Here is a 4,806-nt window from a genome sequence, read left to right as displayed (position 1 = left end):
TTGGCAATGTGGCCTTTTTCTTCACACATTGAAACCAACCCCTGGCACCACACCCTGCCACAGCTCCAACATTCTAATGGTCTATGTCATGGGCTTTCAAGTGGGAGATCAGGGTTCAAAACCCAGCTAGCGCAACTTTAACAAAAAATATCTTCAAACTTCATATTGTCACACAATTACCTTGATTACAAACACCTGCTGACGTGACAGGCACAAGCTGGTATAGAAAACACATTTGAACTTGGTCCCATTTCATTCTGCAAGTCCAATGCTGCAGGAAAAGCCATGCTGCAATGTCATGCTACATGGCAATGCACACTTGTTTTTACATCGTAAAAACCCATGTCTAGTTTTGTTTGTTTTGGTGCCACCCCATGATTTTCTGTGGCCCCTTATTAAAACATTACTGGAGGTGCTGCTGTCTAAAAAAAACACTTACATTCAATTTGATTAAGACTTATGCACAATCGATATGATGCTGTCAGTGGGCAGAAATGGTACGAATAATCTCCCCAATCAAATGTTTGTTTCACGCTTCAGCAGCAAACAACAAATCTGAGAACAAAGAGACGGAGACACCCAGAGAGGGACGTATTTATCACAAAAAGAAATTGGATGTTAACGCCACGGGAGACAGCGCATTGGCCAAGCGTCTGTCTGGGTTCACTTTAACTCGGTTACCCCTGTGTGGGCTTCAAATTGGGCCTGGGAGCATGTGCTCTCATCCAGCACACAGCTGAGACCCGAACACTGCAGCGTCACAAGCCTTCCAAGCAAAGCAACCAGGCGTTAGATCTGAGAGCCGCGACGTGCCTGCTGCTGCCTGCAGTTATCAGTGTTTTACTTTTTGTGTGGAAAAAAAAAAGAAAAAGAAAAAAGAAATACTATCAGGGACTACTTCCAAATGTCCAACTTCCTTTTTAGGGGATATGAGAGGAAACCTTGGCAGGCCACAGTTTTCCATGAGGTCAGTAAGCGAGGCATTCCAAGAAGAGTGTGAGACCTTTGGAAGAGTTGGCTAATTAAATAAACCACATGCTTTATGTACCTGATACACAGCTGATGTAAACTTGTTATAAAACTTCCAACACAGAGGAAACAAAAAACGGAACTAAAAAACAGTGAAACAAGATGCAAAGAAAACTGGAGAAAAAAAATCTAATTTGATAATCCTCACTGCTAACAGGAGCTCAGATTTGGGATTTCTGCTCAGGCTTTTAGGAGGTTGACTCAAATGACAGATGTTATCTGTTTCAAGTGTTCGATTTATCTGCTGGAAAAGTGTTTCTGTGTGGGCAGACACCGCGGGAGAGAACAGAAAGTGTAAAACGATCCAGAAATCTCAAATAGTTTCATTCGGACAGAAAATGCAGACGAGAGAAATTGCCTTTTCTGTGAAAACGCGGAGTGAATGAGCGCTGTGGTTTTTACTGAGGTTTGTTAAAGAAGCAGAAACAGAAGGGAGGGAAGTTATCAAACAGGGAAATCCACAAAACAAGACAAGGAGCTAAAAATATCAAGTCCTGTTAAAACACACAGGAGTCTGGTGAACGAAAGAAAAAARCTAAAAGCAGGAGTTTAACAGTAAAACTATTAACATTAAGGGTCGGTGATACTAATTCTGATAGTGATTCCAAGTAAATATAATGCTAAAATCATTGACCATACCTGACACGCTCATTGAATGATTTTTTGCCTTAAGTCAGTCGATCCTGAGACTGAAACTTTTTCTGAATGTGCATTTTTTTCTTTCTCCAACATACGTGGGATTAGTAGGACTTAATAATTAAAATAACTTGACTCTGTCTTTGTACAGGAAGTGGTTTTTGCAAAAKTTTATGTCTTATAAGAGGACTCTGGGTCTCAAAATGTCATGCTTGTTGAGGAATACCTGAGCAACATGCAAAACGTGAGAAACTTCATGATAGCCTTTCTGGTGGTTCCATATTTTAGCAATACAGCAGCCAGCTGTTGACCAGAGCAAGATTCTTCAACAACTTGAAGAACATATTACGTGACATAATGGCAGGAAATCGCAGAGCATTTGACCTGAACATCCTTGGTATAATTAACTGGTTGAACAAATTTACCACTTGCAAGAACTATTTGCGCTTATGAACTGTTCTAAATATTCCCATTTTTGTTTAACATAAATTTATGACCAAACATACCACTTACACTGACTATTTACATTTGTAAACTCTTCTAAATATTTACAGTTTGATTCCACCTCATGACACGATTACAATTAGAGTCCCGATGTCCTCAAATGAGGACTTTATCTTTACCGACATTGTACTTTGCTTCAGTTTTAAAACAAATGTTATGTTCGCACGTCTTATGAAGCTAAAGATGTAACTGTGCATAAATACTCTGGTTTCAAGTGTGAAATGTGGGTTTATACCTTACCWKGGTTGTAGAAGCTTTTTACTGGGATCCCCGCCATTGTTTTAATTAAATGGGTGTAATATTGTCATGAGACCACTAGAGGGTGCTGGTAGTGTCCGTTAATGAGGCCAATGGGTTAAAGTTGAAAAACAGATGTATCAGAAGCGGTGTCTCAGAGGTAACAGCAATATAAAACATTACAGTATAGAAATAATAAAATATCTCCCTTATTACCTTCTACTACTAATAATAATTTAAAATAAAAAAATGTCACTAGTGCAAAATAAAAAAGCAACCATGCAACAAAAATATAACAATGTAAACAGCGCAACAAAAAACACCTTCCATTGCACCACAAAGACGACGGGTGTCACATGATGATTAACTCCATTTGAAGACTCTGCACCACTGACTTTATTTTTCAATTAATTTGTGAAAAAAAAGTTGGTAAAGTGTAAATAAAGTGTCAACAAAATTAAAAATCTCATCTATGGTATTGATCCGATACCAATACCTATCATAGTGTCAACACTATTGATATTTAGATCAATATGCCCACCTTTAATTTACATATGAGGAGAGAAGTGCAGAAAACTAAAAACTGCAACAAAACATTACTTCACATCATGAAGGTGAAATGTTAAGAGTATAAAGCAAACAATTAAAGAATATAAATTTGTGTAAGCACACAAAGAAAGCCTTGGAGAAAGGACTCAAACTTTATCATGATTTTATTCAAAAGCAGAACCAACATCCTGCATTTTTGTTTTTATTTTAAAGCATCTGTGACGTGCATGTGCCAAAGAAAACATCTTTATRTTTGACWAAATTGGCCTGATGCACATGATTTTACCCGTTTTGTTACATAACTGACATATTTTCTTTTGAACTTGGCTCAGCCGAAGTGAAACAGGAAGTGACATCAAAGAGAAACTATTTAAGAAAATAAACTCCCTGGTTTTTGTTTATTGAAACAWTATTTGAACTCTGACTCTTCAGCTCTCTGATGGTGACTTTAAATAATCTAAAGAAACATCAGATTAGTCTCTATAATCTGTTCCTTTCTTGGTTTCTTATGTTTTCTGTATCTTTAGGATACTTTAGCTCAGTCTTTTATGGTTTATTAGTCCCGTTTCTTTGTGTTCCTCGTGTCGTTTCTTCATTTCCCCCTCAGCCACCTTTTCAGTATTTTCCCCGTGAGTCAGCCACTCACACCTGTTGCCATTCCCTAATCAGCAGCTGCCTCCCGTGTCCCGTCAGTCCAATCAGTCTGACATCTTCACATCAGCGGCTCATTGGATTGGGTTACATCTCTGTCCTTCCTGTTCCTCTCTGATTCCACCATTTGTGTAAGTCCTGCTGCCTTGCAGCTTTATGTTTTATTATTATAAAAGTATTTCCAGTTACCTTTTCATGGCCTCGCAAAATCTGCGCTCTGGCTTTAAACCCTGCAAACATTTGTGTGCACGACTTTGGTCGGGCAAAGTTTCAAAGTACACTTTCTAACCCTGAAAACAAAAACTGGCTCCAGGCTGTTCATCGTAGATGACATCATACCTTTTTAACATAGTGGTGTCAGACTGTGCAACAGCAGAATCATTTCATGTTCCCCTCAATGATGTGGGATAAATTGGGGATGATGGTAAAAATATTTAGTTTGAGCTGAATTAAAATTTTGGTTTGAGATGGTTGGGAAAACTTTTGGATGAAGAGAATAATGATCTGTGTGATGTAAACAGAGCAGCGGGCAGGAAGTGGGCCGAGGGTGAACGAGGAAATGATTAAGTTTTTGATCTGTTCTCAGGCTATTTGATGTTTATTATACAGTATGATGGAAAAGAGACAGCTGCACTGTGAAACAAACGACAACAGTCTCATTCCTGACAAACTGAAGGGGAAAAATACTGTTAACATGTAAACTCCCTCCTCACTGTGCTGCAGGGGCGGAGCTAGACTTGCAAGGGGTGGCCAGGGTGTTGTTGTTTTTATTTTTAGGGGGCATATACAAATAAAAGCACTTGGCATTTAAAATTCAAAATGGCCACCACAACTAATTCCAAATGGCTTTAATTTAYCCGTTTTAAGAAACGTTGAGCTGAAAGTGTGTGTGATTGTTGCAAATAATGGTCTAAAAAACATTGTGAATGCTAGTCACAACTTATTATTCAGCCATTTTTAGGCACAAAAAGCTGAAGATTTGCACAGACGTCTTTACCTTATTCTAAATGCTAATCAGAAATTCAAAATGGCCACCACAGCTAACTTTAAACGGCTACAGTTCGGCCACTTTAAGACTTATTGAGATGAAATTTGCAGAGTAGCTGAGAATGATCACTAGGGCTGTGCATTGGCAAGAATTTGGCGATACGATACGTATCATGACAGAGGGGTCACGATACGATATATCCTGATATATTG

General features: G+C 38.6%; 1 protein-coding gene across 1 annotated transcript in view; it reads right to left on the bottom strand.

Annotated features, from left to right (window-relative positions):
• The window catches only part of LOC106522444 (potassium channel subfamily K member 3), a 58,368-nt gene that overhangs the window by 17,037 nt on the left and 36,525 nt on the right, over positions 1-4,806 (bottom strand). The gene's annotated exons all lie outside the window — the stretch shown is intronic.

Source organism: Austrofundulus limnaeus, unplaced genomic scaffold (assembly GCF_001266775.1).
Source record: "Austrofundulus limnaeus strain Quisiro unplaced genomic scaffold, Austrofundulus_limnaeus-1.0 Scaffold129, whole genome shotgun sequence".
In the NCBI taxonomy this organism is placed as follows: domain Eukaryota; kingdom Metazoa; phylum Chordata; class Actinopteri; order Cyprinodontiformes; family Rivulidae; genus Austrofundulus; species Austrofundulus limnaeus.
This window is presented reverse-complemented; position numbering and strand designations above follow the sequence as displayed.